General features: G+C 35.4%; 1 protein-coding gene and 1 pseudogene across 1 annotated transcript in view; one reads left to right on the top strand and one right to left on the bottom strand.

Moving 5' to 3' along the window:
- The window catches only part of Megf9 (multiple EGF like domains 9), a 93,907-nt gene that overhangs the window by 19,018 nt on the left and 58,055 nt on the right, over positions 1–16,834 (top strand). The window lies entirely within an intron of this gene.
- On the bottom strand, positions 14,421–15,631 carry LOC144377346 (non-histone chromosomal protein HMG-17 pseudogene; annotated as a pseudogene).

The raw sequence follows: 16,834 nt of genomic DNA, 5'->3' as shown, positions 1-16,834 counted from the left end.
TGTTCTAGAGAACACAGTGGAAGGTACACAAAATTAGACTATAGAATGGGAAGGTCCATCATAGTGATGTGTACAGGACACTAAAAGGAGCAAAGAAGGAACTCCTCACCCAGACATTTAAGGGTAGGCTTTCTGAAGGAAGTTTTCTCTGATCTGAGTTTTGAGAATAAATAGGTGATGGTAGAGGAGGACACTGTAGGAAAAGGGAACAGCATGTGAGAAAGTGCAAAAGGTAGAAGAGCACATGTATGGCCCATTTAAAGAGCTAAAGTTCTGAGTAGGTTGATAAGAGAGGAGAGGAACTGTAACCATGAGTCTGGGAATTGTGAGATTTGAGGCTGGAATAGTTGGCAATGTCAAATCATGAAGTGCTTTCCATATCATACACAGAAATTTATTCCAAAAGCCATGAAGAAGTATAATACAAGCCAGGAAGTGACATGGTAAGATTTGTGTTTTACAAAGGTAAGTCTGAAAACTGGTGTACTTGTAGAAGTATAATTGGTCCCCAGGAAAGATAATTAGAGACCACTGACTGTCTCTTTAAATCTTTTCTAGCATTAATTTGGATTAAAGGGTTTAAATGGTAGATGGCGTAATAACAGAGGGGGATATGAATTAGTTTTCTATCCTCTCTTATTAAGTAAACATTTGAAGCCTATTTTGCTTGTTGTTGTCTTAGAAGACTAAAATTAGAGACTTGACAAAACTTGCAATTGGTGCTGGACCTCTTAATGGATCTGGTGTTATGTTGAACAAAAGCAAGCACCTGTGTGCCAGGCACTGTGCCAGGAGCGGAGGAGAGTATGGTGGACCTATGCATTCTCAGTCTGGGAGACACTCATGCACAAATACAGTGGCATAGGATACTATGTATTAGTTTCTCTAACATTTTCACTTCCCAGCCACTTACCCCAACCTATGGATGCAGAAATTGAGGATGAAAGTTATTTAACTTAGTCAATGTCATGTAATAATGAATGGAACATAGCTACAATTTAATATTCAATCCTTCAACCTAATTTAAATTTTCCCCACTCCCCCATACCACACCAGAATATTACACTGCTGCCATGACAAGGCAGTACATATATACTTTTGAGCCTGAAATAGTTTTATTTTCTTAATTCTTTCCAAAACTCCCCAAAACAGTTTTGTGGTTAAAGATACAGGCTCTGAAGTCACATTGACCAGATTCTAATGCCAGCTTTATCACTTACCTCTCTGTTAACCCAGTTCCTGGAGCACTGATTACTATATGAGACTATGTTGGTAAAGCACTTAAAACAGTGAGAATACAGGAAAAGAATTCAATAAATACTAGTTTTTGAAATCATCCCTGAAATAGCAGCTCATCTACTTTCTAAACATTGAGGAAATTTTGGTAAAATGCACTTAATCTATCCTACCTTATTCAAATTAATCTTGGTGAAGAGCTCTTGCCATGTGTGCATATTTGAAGTCTGATTTCTTGTTGAGGGGTTCAGTGTCACTGCTATCATAAACAAAAACCCAAGGAAATATGCATTTAAAGACAATTAAAACTTTTTCTTCTTTTTGGCTATGTAGTGGTTGATCTCAGGGCCTTGTACATGCTAGGAAAGTACTCTACCTGAGCTACGTCCTAGCCCTTTTTAAAAATTTATTTTGAGACAAGATCTGGCTAAGTTGCTGAGGCTGATTTCTGAAACTTGTGATCCTCCCATCTTAGCCTTCTGAATAGTTGGTATTACAGTGGTGTGCCACCATGCCCATTTTACAAACTTTTTGTTATGGAAAGTTTTGAGCATACATAAATATTAATATAACTGAGCAAACCAATCACCTTTCTCCTATCTATTATCCAACTGGACCTCTCATAAACAATCCTGGCTTATCCATACTCTTGGACCTCTCATGGACAATCTTGCCTTAATCTATACTCTTACCTATTTACTTTGCTAAAGCTAAATCTAGATGCTTTATTGATTATGTTTTGGGAGAAGTAATGAAAAATGGTGGGTTTTGTTGTTGTTGTTTGTTTTGTTTGTTGTTGTTTCTGACATTGCTAAATTCATAGTATGGCCCAGATGGGATTGAAAACTGAGGATGAATTGTTATTATAGAATAGGGCACAGATTATTATATAGTTTTTACATGTGAAAAAACTGTGACTCAAAGAAATGATTTGTCAATGGTCATATAATCTGCAAACCACTTGTGAAGAGACTTTTCATTGAACCATGTTTATTTTATAAATATTTATCAAATGCAAGAAACTTAACTATTTATATTTCTTTTTTTAATGTTTATGGTCCACATTATTTTTATTCTTTGATCACTCAATTCCTTCTATCTTTTGTTATGAATTTAAAGTATGTTCTTCTTCCTCCACTACCTTAAATTTTAGCTAGTAGAGTGACTTTAGGACTAATACAGAGGAAATTTTGGTCTCCAGCAGAGGTCAGTTGCAACTATGAAAACAACTCAGGCAAATGGTCTATTGATGGGGGAACTTTTCATTATAAAAAGTTCTTTTCAGATTCCAGGATATTGGTTGCTTGGTCACTGAAGAGTCTGTACTACCATTCACTAGCACCCTGGGTGTCTGAACAGACCTGGTTAGGAATGTACTGTTCATTTTGAATAAGAAAAAAGGATAGAGAAGCTGCCTCAAACATTGTATCACCCAAGCCAAACATCTGATATTTGGTTGCTACAAAACATTAGTCTTTCAAAGTATATCCTAAAATACAAATCTTTTTTTTTTTAAGAAATTGATTTAGTTCCCATTTTTTTTGAGAGAGAGAGAGAGAGAGAGAGAGAGAGAGAGAGAGAGAGAGAGAGAGAGAGAGAATTTTAATATTTATTTTTTAGTTTTTTGGCGGACACAATATTTGTTTGTATGTGGTGCTGAGGATCGAACCTGGGCCACACACATGCCAGGAGAGCGCGCTACCGCTTGAGCCACATCTGCAGCCCCAAATCGTTTTCATTTTGAGTGGTTTAATCTTTGATTGTAGCCACACATATTTTTATATATATATAGTGACTCTTGAGGTAACTGATGAAAGTTTATTGCTTTCCTGACTCTGTGGATGAGTAAAATTGTTCTAGTGTATCAGGTCTGGATTTACCAACAAAATACCCCACCCATTATGTCTACCTTCTTTATACAATTTCTTCAATTTTCAAACCCCTGAACCCCATAATTTCCCCAAAGTTTTGTATACTGTTCACTTAACAATTAGCAGAAATGATGGTGCTGATGAAGTATGACTTTTATATTAGTTCATTTATATATCTGGAATGTTCATGCCCCCTAGGTTTTCCAACTGAGGGAGCCCAGCATGAACTCCTACTTTGGAAAATATCTGAGTGGGCAGACCCGTTTGCCACATTACCCTCATTGTCTGTCTTTGTTTATTCAGCTGAAAAGCAGTACTTGCCTCTTACACAGCCGGGCATGAATCTTAAGATCTTAGAAGCTGTTAAAATGGGTAGAAAAATTGTTTTAGAAAGAGAAAAGATAAAAATTGTTTTCAGATATTCACACAATCAAGGAAAGGTGCTATCTTAGGAAGGGCATAATGACTTTAGGTGATTATGCACAATCCTGATAACATTTTATGGATCTGTTTTATTAGGGTCTTTGATTTTATGCAATTTCCTATCTTCTGGGTAGGAAATTTATTGGCACATTTGATTTTTTAAAAACTACAGTGTAGAAAAAAACTGTTTTTAGGACATGAGCATACCATCCTGTGTAGGTAATGATGAATTTCCTGTGGCCATAATAGCATGCACATATTCTTGGCATTTATTTCTCTGGCTGTCTTCATCTATCAACTGGATTATTTTAGCTGTCTGCTAAAATGTCTCTTTGCCTTATTCTTTCTCAGTCTGTTTACATACTGCCCCCAGAGTTAATGTTTCTAAAATGTAGAACTGATCATATCATTCTCTCTTGTATAAAATTCTTCCATGGCTACTCATTTGCTCTTAGGAAAGTTCTCATGTGTTATCACTCCTGCCTCCTGTTTTATGCTTGAGCCACAGTGAACTTTTCCCAGTTCTCTAGGGTACTATGGTATTATTACTCATGCTGTTCCCTTGCCTTTGGGATATTTCCCCCCTATACTCTTAGCTTGGTTATACCTCCTCATTCTTTTATTTATTTATTTATAGTTGGACACAATACCTTTATTTATTTTCATGTGGTGCTGAGGATCGAACCCAAGGCCCTGCACATGCTAGGCAAGTACTCTACTGCTGAGCCACAAACCCAGCCCTTCCCTCATTCTTTATGTCCCAAGTTATATGTTCCTTCCTCTGAAAAATCTAGATTATGTATTTCTTCATGTGCAAACACATGTACTATATTTTCCTTTAACACTGTGAGCATATTTTCTGTTTAGTATCATACTATATCGCTGCTTTGTTCTTATTTCTCTATAAGTTGTATGAAGGCATGAACCATGTCTGTCTTCCTTATTTGTTGTATCTGTAGTATTTCTGGTACAATACAGATTTGTCAAATGATTGAATTAATAATCAGATGCTTTGCCAAGACTCACTTTTCTTGCAACCTTCTTGAAGTATTAAGGTGCTCTGTTTTCATGTTCTTGATCTTATTCTCCCTCTCTTCTTCTGTTCACGTTCATTCATTTAATTATCTAACAGAATGTTGCTTACTGCATGCCTCCTTTGTATGTACTATGTAAAATGGCATTGTACATACTCCCACAACACGCATATAGTCCTTTCCACTGGCTCATCTCCCTTTCCTGTTTGCTTTCCTACCTTAGTATTTAACAATCTTCTAACACACTAGATGAGCCATATTAGAGCTGAAATGGAAGGGGCACTGTGTGCCAGGCTCCATACTGCATTGTTCATTTAATTTCCACATTTTTACAGGTCAGAAAACTGAGGCTTACAGTTAAATATTTAGAACCATTGTTTGGATTCTAGTCTGCCTGGCTTCAAAGTTTATTAGGGAAATTAGTGTACTACTTATAACTTTCAATTATCTATAAAAAGAAAATAGTGGTAGAGCACATAATCAGATCCTTAAGTTCTAGCACTTAAGATTCCCTAGCTAGCTTCTTTGGTAAGCTAAGAAATACATACATACTTACTATATAATGATAGTCCCTCCCTTAAAACTGTGATTTAAAAAATACAAATTTTAACCTTTTGGAGCGGGGGATACATGGGATAGAACTCTGAGACATTCAACCACTGAGCCATATCCCCAGGTCTCTTTTGTATTTTATATAGAGACAGGGTCTCACTGAGTTGCTTAGCACCTCGCCATTGCTGAGGCTGGCTTTGAACTTGCCATCCTCCTGCCTCAGCCTCCCAAGCCACTGGGATTACAGGTGTGCACCACTGCACCCAGCCAATATTTACCATTTTTAAATGTGCAACTCAGTAGTGTGAAACAGATCTCTAGAACTTTTACATCCCGCAAATTTGAAACTTTACACCCGTGAAATGACCCCTTCTCCCCCTCCTCTAGACTCTTGGTAACCACCATTCTAATTTCTGTTTCTATGAATCTGACTATTCTTGATAACTCATGTAAGTAGAATCACATACTGTCTTTTTTTCACTGAATATAATGACCTCAAGTTTCATCCATGTTGGAGCATGGGACAAGACTTCCTTTGCTTCTATTTTTATCCTGGCATTGAGAATTGAACCCAGGGACACTCTACCACTGAGAATTATTCCCAACCCTTTTTATTGGGAATGAGGCTGTCCTCAAACTTGAAATCCTCTTGCGTTAGCTTCCCGAGTAGCTGGGATTACAGGTTTGTGCCACTGCACCTGACTGATTTCCTTCTTTCCTAAGGCTGAATAAATATTCTTGTGTGTGTGTGTGTGTGTGTGTGTGTGTGTGTGTGTGTGTGAGAGAGAGAGAGAGAGAGAGAGAGAGAGAGAGAGAGATTTATTTTTAAAATCCATTCATTCATCAATGGATATTTGGATTGCTCTACCCTTTGGATTATCTTGAGTAGTGCTGCTATGAACATGGTTGTGCAAATATCTTTTTGAGTCTCTGTTCTCAGTTCTTTTGGATAAATATCTAGAAGTGGAATTATTGGATCATATGGTAGTTCTCTTTTAATTTTTTGAGGAACTATCATACTATCTTCTATGGTATTGCACCATTTTACAATGCCACCAAGACTGTGGTAATACAGAAAGTAGTGAATGGTATATATGAAATCAGAAGCAAAGAAGAAAGAATAGGCAAATGCTAATAGGCAAACTTCACTTAGTCTGTTTCCTTTAGGTATTTTAGCTAATACCACCTACTTTATCAGGGTTCTTACTTCAGGAGTGGAATGTCCCTCAAAGACTCATGTGTTGAAGACTTGGTTCCCAATGCAGCTGAGGTGGAGCTTTTAGGAAAGGATTTAGATCAGGTGCCCTCTAGCCTCATAAATTGATTAATCCATTGATGGATTCATAATTCGCATGACCATTGGGAGATGGTAGAAATTATGGGAGGTAGGATGTGGTTGAAGGGAATAGGTCCTTGGGGACATGCCCTTGGTGGCTATATCTTATCTCTGGCCCCTTTCTCTCTCTCTCTTTCTCTTTCCTAGCCACACATTTGTGCTTCCAAATTCTCATTAAAAATAAAAAAAAAAGCAAAAGAAGTCTTCTACTCTTTATCTTAGTATTGTAACTTCTGACTATCTCAGTTTTCTTTTGAGGATCCCACAAGCGTGTAAGTATATAAGAGTGGGCTGGGTTCCACTAATGTGTGGAAGAGTAGGAGTGAGCAGTGCACTTAGAAGAGAGGTTTATTCTTTTTGCATGTGAAGTGTTACCCAAATGCTTAGTCATGATGATAAAGCAAAGTACTTCATGGCTTGCAGTGTGGAACAGTGTTTATACCGAGTAAGTATTTGGTAGTAGTGAAGGGTGGCAGGAGTGAGAAGAATTTTTCAACAAGTTTTGAAGATTAAGAGGATTAGATAGGGAACACAAAGTAAGATAGCCCCCTTCCAGTTCCAAATGTAAAATGTAGTTCTATTTAAATGTTCTTTAGAAATACTCAAGGCCCAGCTATTTTCCTTCCTAGCCCTATAGACAACTATAAGCAGGTAGGTTTTCCACCTTGAGGTATTATTATTCATAAAACAAGCAAGCTGACTAAATTTTATTGTGTAACACACAGACAAATGCTACTTACCATGCCAAACCTGTCTGTATGTTTGAAGAAACAATCTTTACTAGTGACTGTCCAAACTCTTCCAAACTTCTTTTAGATTGCTGCAGTAATTTACCAATAGATCTACTTTATCTACTCTCCCTCCTCTAATTCTTCTTTTACTCTTCTCTTAAAAATAACATAATCCCAGCTGGACTCTTTATGGGAAAATTATTTAATTTCCCTTTGCTTCCATTTATTTATCTTCTCTATGATAAGGACTGTATCTGCCTTTTGAGTTCCTTATAAATTTTTAATGTTAGTACATATAAAGTGCCTAAAAACAGTGTCTGTCATGTAATAAATAATTAAGTAAATAAATAAACACAGCAATAAGTAGTAGTAGTGTTAGTTACTTTTTCATTATTATTGTTATTTTTTATTTTATTTATTTTTATTTCTTAGTTCTAAACATATGAGATTGATTAATGCTTTTCCATTTCTCCCTTTAACTTATGACAAATTTTGGGGGCATATGAGAATCAGTTTTCAAGCTTGTAACAATACATATTCCTAAATAGCCCTCATTGGGTCCCAGGAATCAGTGTTTTACATTGCTCCCCAGGTGATTTTGAAGCTAGTGGTACTGGGATCCTCTGGGGAGAATCATCTCATGTAGGACCAAGTGAAAATTTCCTAGATTAGAATTCAGGGTCCCAATTTATCTTTCCAATATGTATTTTCTCCTTTTATTCCTCCTGATCAGTCTTTGCTGCTTCAATATTTAGCAGATTTTCTCTCTGAGTATGAGGAGTGTCCCTCACCATACACCCAATGTATTTTCCCAGGTTAGTATGGTCTAACTTTGAAACCAACTATATATATATTTATTCCTAATAACCCAGAAGCTATCAATTTAATAATATATTTAAGAATTAGTTGAATATGTGAAACCAACCTTCCCTTTTCTGAAAATTAGAAAGAGTTCCTGGGTTACATCATTGGGTGCCTTAGGATGGCATTTAAAGTTGACCTTTCTTGGCTGGGGTTGTGGCTCAGCCGTAGAGCAGTCGCCTTGCATGTGTGAGCCTGGGTTTGATCCTCACCACCACATAAAAAATAAATAAGTGAAATAAAGGTATTATGTCCAACTATAACTAAAAAATAAATATTTTTTTAAAAGTTGACCTTTCTTTTTACTCTCTTTGCATTCCTTTTTTTCTGAACACATTTTCCAGCCATAACAGCAAATATTTTTTGCCTTTAAGCTGCTCAGCTGACTTCTGTAAATAGAGACACTAAAGCAAATCTAGTTTCAACCTCAGAAGCAATCCACAGTGCTTGAAATTGGAGTTCCTTTTCTTATGCTTTCTGTTATGTTGGCTATGAGACTGACATTGAGTTGGAGGGTGGAAAGGAAAAAGATTAAGTCATTAATGAAATTATTCAGAATATTTTTAATATATTCAGACATTTCTGATGATCCCTTTTAGTTTCTAATTCCTGCAATCTATCATAATGCCTGCTGCTTTGCCAAACATAGGGTGGAGAGGCCATTGTCATAGGCTTTTTAAATTTTGAGACAAGGTCTTGCTGAATTGCTGGGGGGCGGGGCCTGGTGGTGCTGAGGATCGAACCCTGGCCCACGCATGCCAGGCGAGCCCACTACTGCTTGAGCTTGAGCCACATCCCCAGCCCACGTTGTTGGGATTTATTTCCTATTTATTTCCTATTTGTTCCCCCTGCCTTCTGCTTCCCCTTAAACTTGGTGTTGCTATGACCATGTTGTCAATGAAGAAGCCTATATACATTCAAGAATAGTTACTAAGATAGAATAGCAACTTTGTAGATAGTAACTAAGGATAGTTGCTTTTTTTTTTTTAAAGGAACATCTTTCCCTCCCACACCCTCAGTTGTAGATGGACACAATACCTTTATTTTATTTATTTATTTTTATGTGATACTGAAGATCCAACCCAGTGCCTCATACATGCTAGGCAAGTGCTCTGACACTGAGCTACAACCCTAGACCTCTTTCAAGTCTTATAGGCAGTACTAAGTTAAATCTTTTGTGTATTCTAAATTTGATAATGACTTGACAATAAAATATAATTTCAACAATAAACAATTAACTCATTAAATGTCAAAATTAGTTTTATTAAAGCCTTGAAAAATGTATTCAAATGGAAAAATAGTATCGTAGTACAAAACATAAGTGTTTAATCTGGATTCACACAGCAGTTTGGCAATTTAACATAGTCAGTATCCAGAACTTTTGGCCCTAAATTAGCACACTCTTTAAAGACAGATACTTGACATATTAATTAATGGAATTATTTTAGCTATGAGAATGCATTTAAATAAAATAAAGAGATAACAAATATTAAACCTGAGTGTGTGTCTTTGACTATGAACAATATATTTAGGTTCTTTAGCAGAAATAAATGCAAGGTGTTCCTTGTGACCAAGTGAGAATTAATTTTGAAGCTTGAGCAACTGTTTGTTCCCACCACACCATTTGGTAATCAATTGACTTGGTGTCACTTGTTTATAAAGAAAACAGATTGGAAAAAATTCTATTGGACAGTAGTAGTAGGTAAAAAAGATTTCCTACTTTCCTTTATATTTTGGAGTGCTATCGATCAAACCCAGGGTCTCATACATACTAGGCAAACATTCTACCACTGAGATGCATCCCCATCACTCCTCTTTTTGTTCAAGGAAGAAGACTATATTGTGAAGTGAAATAAGAAAAGGAATTGGAGTAAAAGAATCCTGGGTATGAATATTACCTCACCAACTTACTGAACTTTGTGGTCTTAGGCAAGGACTTAGCTTCTCTGAGTTTTAGTTTTTCTATTGATAAACTTAGATTTGTAATCCCTTCCCTCACAAGGTTATGTGAAGCTAAATGTTCACGCAAGTAAAATATCTAACAAAGGCTGGAACATTGTAGATAATATAAAATGGTAATTATTCTTATTTTAATTAATAATAGTCTAATTAGTGGTTAAGAAAAACAGTCATATTAAACAGTTTGTTCTGTTTTACCAATAACTTGTTGTGATTGAAGAAACCCAGAATCTTTTGTTAACCAGATAAAATATGACTTCAATGGAAGACCTTACAACATATAACTTAAAATAGAAGTCTTGAGGGAATCAAGGGGAAAAACTATTAAGAATAATAAGAGTTCATTAAAATGACTGTGTTTATTACCCAAAATAGAAGTCAATAATTATTTCAAACTAATGCTAGTTAGAAGATATAATGAAAAAAAAAAAAAAAGATCACAGTTCAAAGCACTACTATCACCAATGATGTAGAAATAATCTCAAAGTATATATGAAACTGATATGCATATTTTTAATTAAAAATTTAGTTATATAAAAGAAGACTAAAAAAATGGAGAGGCATACCAGTGATCATAAATGGGCAAATTAAATATTATAAAAGCTGCCAATTTTTGATATATTAATTTTTAGGATAAGTGAAATTTTGGGGAAAATTACAATAGAATTCTCTTTCTTTTTTAGAAGGAATGTGGCAACAGAATTCTGATGGAAACAAATATTTATGAAGAACTAATGGAAATTGTAAAGAAGGATAAACTCATTAGTGGAACACATTATGAAACTATAGTTATTAGAACTTTTTTAGTATATTGATACAAGAATAGTCAAACCAATTTAATGTCAGAAATAGATATTTATGTATGAAAATATATTACTATATGATTGCCAGGTGTAGTGCATGCCTACAATCTCAGTGACTCTGGTGACTGAGGAAGGAGGATTGCAAGTTTGAAACCAGATTGAGCAACTTAGTGAGACACTGTATCATAATAAAAAGTAAAAGGGTTTTGGGTATAACTCAGTGGGTAGAATGTCCCTGGGTTCAATTCCTAGTACTGCAAAAATAAATAAATAATAAAGGATCATATTTTGTTTAACCATTTACTGGCTAAATGACATTTGGGTTATTTCCAATTTATTGATTATGAATAATGTGGCTATAAACATTCAGTTATACTTATTTGTAAGCTCAGGATTTTATTTCTCTTGGGTAGATGTCAACAGTGGAATTATTGGATCATATAGAAGGTATATATTGTGAAGTGAAATAAGAAAAGGAATTGGAGTAAAAGAATCCATTATTGGATCATATAGAAGGTATATATTTAACTTTATAAGATACTGACAAGTTATTTTCTAAGCATTCCCATCAACAACATATGAAAATTCTAGTTGTTCAGCATCCTTATCAGCATTTGGTATTGCTAATTTTTAAAAACTTAGCCATTGTCTTAGGTATATAGTAGTATGTCATTATGTTTCTTTTTAAATATTTATTTATTTATTTATTTATTTATTTATTTCAGGTGGACACAATATCTTTATTTCATTTTTAGGTGGTGCTGAGAATCGAAGCCAGTGCCTCATGCATGCTAGGCAAGTGCGCTACCACTTGAGCCACATCCCCAACCCTCATTATGGTTTTAGTTATATTTTCCCAATGAAAGATATTGAACATCTTTTCAAGTGATTGTTTGCCATATCTTTTTTGTGTGTGTGTGTGAAGTATCTGTTCAGATATTTTCCCTATTTTAAAATTTTCAGTGTTGGGGCTTGAACCAAGGCTTCACACGTGGCTAGGCAAGCACTGTACCACAGAGCTATATCCCTAGCCCTTTAAAAATTTTAATGTGAGAAATATTCTCAGTAAGTTGCCCAGGATGAATTCTCCTGCCTTAGCCTCATAGTTCCTGGCCGTTTCCAATTTATAATTGTACTTTCTTTTTTTTTATTGTTGAGTTTTTAGAACTCTATATATTCTTTTTTAAAGATATTTATTTCTTTTAGTTGTACACAATGCCTTTATTTTTATTTATTTATTTTTATGTGGTGCTGAGGATCAAACCCAGGGCCTTGCACACTCCAGGCAAGTGCTCTACCGCTGAGCCACAACCCCAGCCCTAGAACTTTATATATTCTTGACTTAAGTCCTCTGACAGAAATGCAATTTGCAGATATTTTCTCCTATTTTGTGGCTTATGTTTTCATTTTATACTAGTCTTTTGAAGAACAATGTGTTTTAAGAAAGTCTACAAATTTCTCTTTTATGGATTTTATTTTTGGTGTTGTTGTTAAAGCTCTTGTTTAATCCAAGGATTTGCCTAACTCAGAGTTTCTCCTGTTTCTTCTAAGTGGCATAGTCTTACATTTTGTATTTATGGTGATAGTCCATTTTGATTTAGTTTTGGTATAAAGTAAGGTTAAGTCAAGTTTTAGTCTTCATCCTGTGGACATCCAACTGTTCTGACACTATTGGAAAAGTAACATAAAACTAACCCTTCTTCACTGAGTTGTCTTTCTTTTTAATATATATTATTTTTAGTTGTAGGTGAACACAATACCTTTATTTTTTAATTTTTATGTGGTGCTGAGGATCGAACCCACTGCCCGATGCGTGCTAGGCGAGTGCTTTGCCCATGAGCCACAACCTCAAACCCCATTGAGTTGTCTTTTTACTTTGTCAAAAATTAGTTGGTGTTTGTGAGGGTCTGTTTCTGAACTCTATTCTGTTTCTTTGGCCATTAGTGTTTGTTCTTTCATCAGTAAAAAATATTGTCTTGCTTACTACAGCTTTATAGTAAATCTTAAAATCAATTATTGTAAGTATTCCATTTTTCTTCTTTGACTATTCAGTTTGCCTTACTTTTTCATTTTTATTTTAGAACCAGCTTGTGAATATCAGCAAAAAATCCTGGGATTTTGATTAGGATTCCTTGAAGTTTAGATCTAATTATTTATGGTATACCTCTCCACTTATTTAAATCTTTTGATTTCTTTCTTCATTATTTTGTAGTTTTTAACATAAAGGTAATCTATATTATGTTAATTTATATCTAAACATTTCATATTTGGGGGGCTATTCTAAGTGACATTTAAAAATTGTATTCAAATTCATAATATGTAGAAATACAATTGATTTTTTAAAATATTTTTTTAGTTGTAGATGGACACAACATTTTTATTTATTTATTTTCATATGGTGGTGAGGATCGAATCCAGTGCCTCATGTGTACAAGGCAAGTGCTCTACCACTGAGCTACAACCCCAGCCCTACAATTGATTTTTTAATGTTAATTTTGTATTATACAACCTTTGTAAAGTTATTTATTAGTTCTAGGAATGAATTTTATAACCATCTATGTTTTCCAGGCTAGTCCCAAATTCTTGGACTCAAGTGATTCTCCCAAGTAGCCAGGTATGTGCTACTGGATCTGGCTTAGGATCACTGATTTTAAGAAGAATTCTGTTTCTAGTCTTGATCTTTTGCTATTACAAGTGGTCCCTAATTTAATGACTTTTTTCAACTTTATGACATTGTAAAAGCACTATGCATTCAGTTGAAACTGTACTTCACATTTTGAATTTTGATCTTTTCCTGGGTTAGCAGTAGGTGTTCTATTAGACTTGTGATTCGAGGCCAGTGACAGCAAAGGATAAACAGTAGATACTCTATAATGTACTATTTTGTTAAGCTATGATGTTTGGGAGTTTAGCTGTCTTAAATACATTTTTGACAAGATATGTTCTATTTACAGTGGTTTTCCAGGACATAACTCCATTGTAAGTCTAGGAGCATTGCACTTATAACATATTTATTCTGATACTGAGTTATTAAAGTTATAGTTGTTATTTTACTTATTTGTTTTTTTATTTGGTACTGGGTATTGAATACACAGGTGCTTTGCCATTAAGCTACATTGCTAGCCCTTTATATTTTTTATTTTGAGACAGGATCTCCCTAAGTTGTTTAGGGCCTTGCTAATTTGCTGAGGCCAACCTTGAACTTGCAATTTTTCTGCCTCAGCCTCCCAAGTCTCTGGGATTACAAGCATGTGCCACCATACCCAATTCTCCTTTACTTTAAAAAATATTATTTTGAGATAATCCTACTTATAAGAAAATTTTGAAAAATTAGTAAAGAATTCCTATATATTATTTATTCTGTTCTTTTTTTTGATGTTAGCACATTATATAATTATCAAAATCATTGAGACTAGGAGTTAACACAGATAATAATACTACTTACTAATTTACAGATCTTATTTAAATTTTATCACTTTTTCCATCAATGTCTTTTATTTGATTGTAGATCCAGCACAGAATCTCACATTGTATTTAGTTGATAACTTTCCTTAGACTTTTCTATCTAATCAGAATTAGTTCTATCTAGGATAATCTTTTTTTTTTTTCCAAGCCAAACTGTATCCAGCTTTATTAAAGATACTTTTCATAAACAATCATGGTATTTCAGGCAGGACATGGGCAGACAATCGTTAACAGTATACAACAACTTTCAAACTCCCTTCTTGAATGGACTACCAAAATCAGAAAGCCACTATAAAACCCAATGAAGTCTTCATTTGATGCTCTGAATAGGGAAAGTTTAGAGTGAGGGTTGACATTTCACATTTAGCATGTTGTTTAACAACTTTTCACAAGCCGACCCTGACTTTCAGGAAATGAAAGGAAAATGGCAAAAATTATTAATCTGAAGATCCATAATCTAGAAAAGGAACTGCTGCTCTTCTGAGGGACACTATTCTCAATGACTTCACTGGAAAGTCCAGATTGCCCCACACACTGGTAAAACCAACTGTTGGGAATCAGGTCCCAACAGGTTTAGGGGAGTTAAGTCTATGCCAATGGCAGAGAGGGACAGGAGGACATACAGATGAGTTTGAGTTTTTCCATACCACAAGGCATTTGTGCCAAGGTGGCTATGTGTGCCAACATCAGGGAATCCCTTCCTCTTAGGAACAAAGAGGAAGTCTCTCAAAACTAGAAGGGAAAGGTGTCTTCCCCCACAGCAATCCAGCTTTGGAGACATTCTACTAGTGACATATGCTCCTTCCCCCCAAAAACAACAATGAAGTGTTCTGTGTGCTAACAACATAGCTTTAAAAAAAAAAAAAGTAAAACAAAATTCTGCATTTTTATAAAACTTGATAAAAAATAGTATTTCAAACTGTACAGTCACCAGAAGTACACAGTTATCAAAAACGCACACACTTCACTTGGCATCTCCAGCACCTTCAGCTTTCTGTGCCTGGTCTGTTTTGGCATCTCCGTTTTCTGCAGGGTTATTCCCATCCTTGCCAGTGTCAGCTTTTCCCTTTTTCCCTTTGGGTACCTTCTCTCCCTTCTTTGCAGGGACCTTTTTAGGCTTGGGCTCTGGCTTTGGAGGAGCAGGTTTGGCAGACAACCTTGCAGATCTTCTCTGTGGTTCGTCTTTCACCTTGGCTTTATCTCCTTTAGCATCCCCTTCAGCCTTTCTCTTGGGCATGGTGACGACGGCGGCGGGACGCAGGCGCTGGACGCGGGGATGCAGCGGCGCGCGGCTTTGGTCGGTCCGGGGGTCGTTCTCGCCTCCTCTTCTTCACACTGCTCCTAGGATAATCTTTATCTTTTATGACCTTGACACTTTTGAACAGCACTGATCAGTCATTTTTAAAAAATTTCCCTGAATTTGAGTTTTCCTCATGATTAATTAAGGTTATGCAGTTTTGATAAATATACCATAAAAGTGACATTGTAGTCTTCTTAGTGTATTATATCAGATGGAACATGTTGAAAATGTCTTATTACTAGTGATTTAATTTTAATCATTCTACTAATATAGTGTCTGCTAGTTTTCTCCACTAAGAAGTTACTAGTTTTTCTATGTTTTTTTACAAAGCATCTGGTTAAGAGATACTTTGAGGCCATGAAAATATCCTATTTCTCAAATACTCTCACTCAGTAATTTTTTTACATTCTTTTCCTCAACAATTATTACTGTGGTGTTTGCCTAATGGTAATTTTCTACTTTCTTTTTCTTCTTCTTCTCTTCTTTTTTTTTCCCTTTTTGGTTCTGGGGATTGAACCCAGAGCTACATGAATGCTAAACACATGTTCTACCACTAAGCAGTGCTACCAGTCCCTATTATTTTGTTTTGTTTTATTTTCAACTGGGAAAGCATATTTCAAAGTATTAACTTCACAGGGAATTTAAACCTAGGGCAAAGGAAGATACTGGTGCTTTGACACTTTCATGTTTTTAGTGTGAGCATTCTCTGTGTCATGGCCACCTGTTACAAACATTGGAGCCAATTTTCCCAAATGGAGAGACAGTGTAGAGGTTGACATGTCCCTGCCCTTCTTTGGTTGTTCTTTGAGGAGGCACTCAAGTACCTGTTGATTTCACTTGTGAACTTCACTAAACCTTGGTTTTTCCTTTACTGCATTTACTGGTATTGTAAAAACAAGCTATATTCAAAGTCTTGCTTCTGCATCTGCCTGAGGTCCTATAATAAGTAGTGGAAGAGTTCCCAAACTGGTTAAGCTGTGCTGACTCAGTGGCCCATGGGCATCTCACACACACTTCTGAGCCTTTTGAAGATGCCATGTTTCATATCTTGCTCTGTTTTTATCATTTCTTCTACCTTTAAGTAATAGGAATTTTATTGTAAGGAAGTGCTGACTCTTGTCATTTATTTATGTATTCTGTTATTTATTTATATCAGTATGAACCTATGGGTATTTAGTTATTTTTAACTGTTTTCTTTGTTTGTATGTTCTGATGGTGGAGTAAAGAAGCAAATGAATAAATAGACAAACGAATAAATTGAAA

Source organism: Ictidomys tridecemlineatus, chromosome 4, assembly GCF_052094955.1.
Source record: "Ictidomys tridecemlineatus isolate mIctTri1 chromosome 4, mIctTri1.hap1, whole genome shotgun sequence".
Lineage (NCBI taxonomy): Eukaryota > Metazoa > Chordata > Mammalia > Rodentia > Sciuridae > Ictidomys > Ictidomys tridecemlineatus.
The sequence above is the reverse complement of the archived record's forward strand: the minus strand, read 5'-3'. Positions and strand labels throughout refer to the sequence as shown.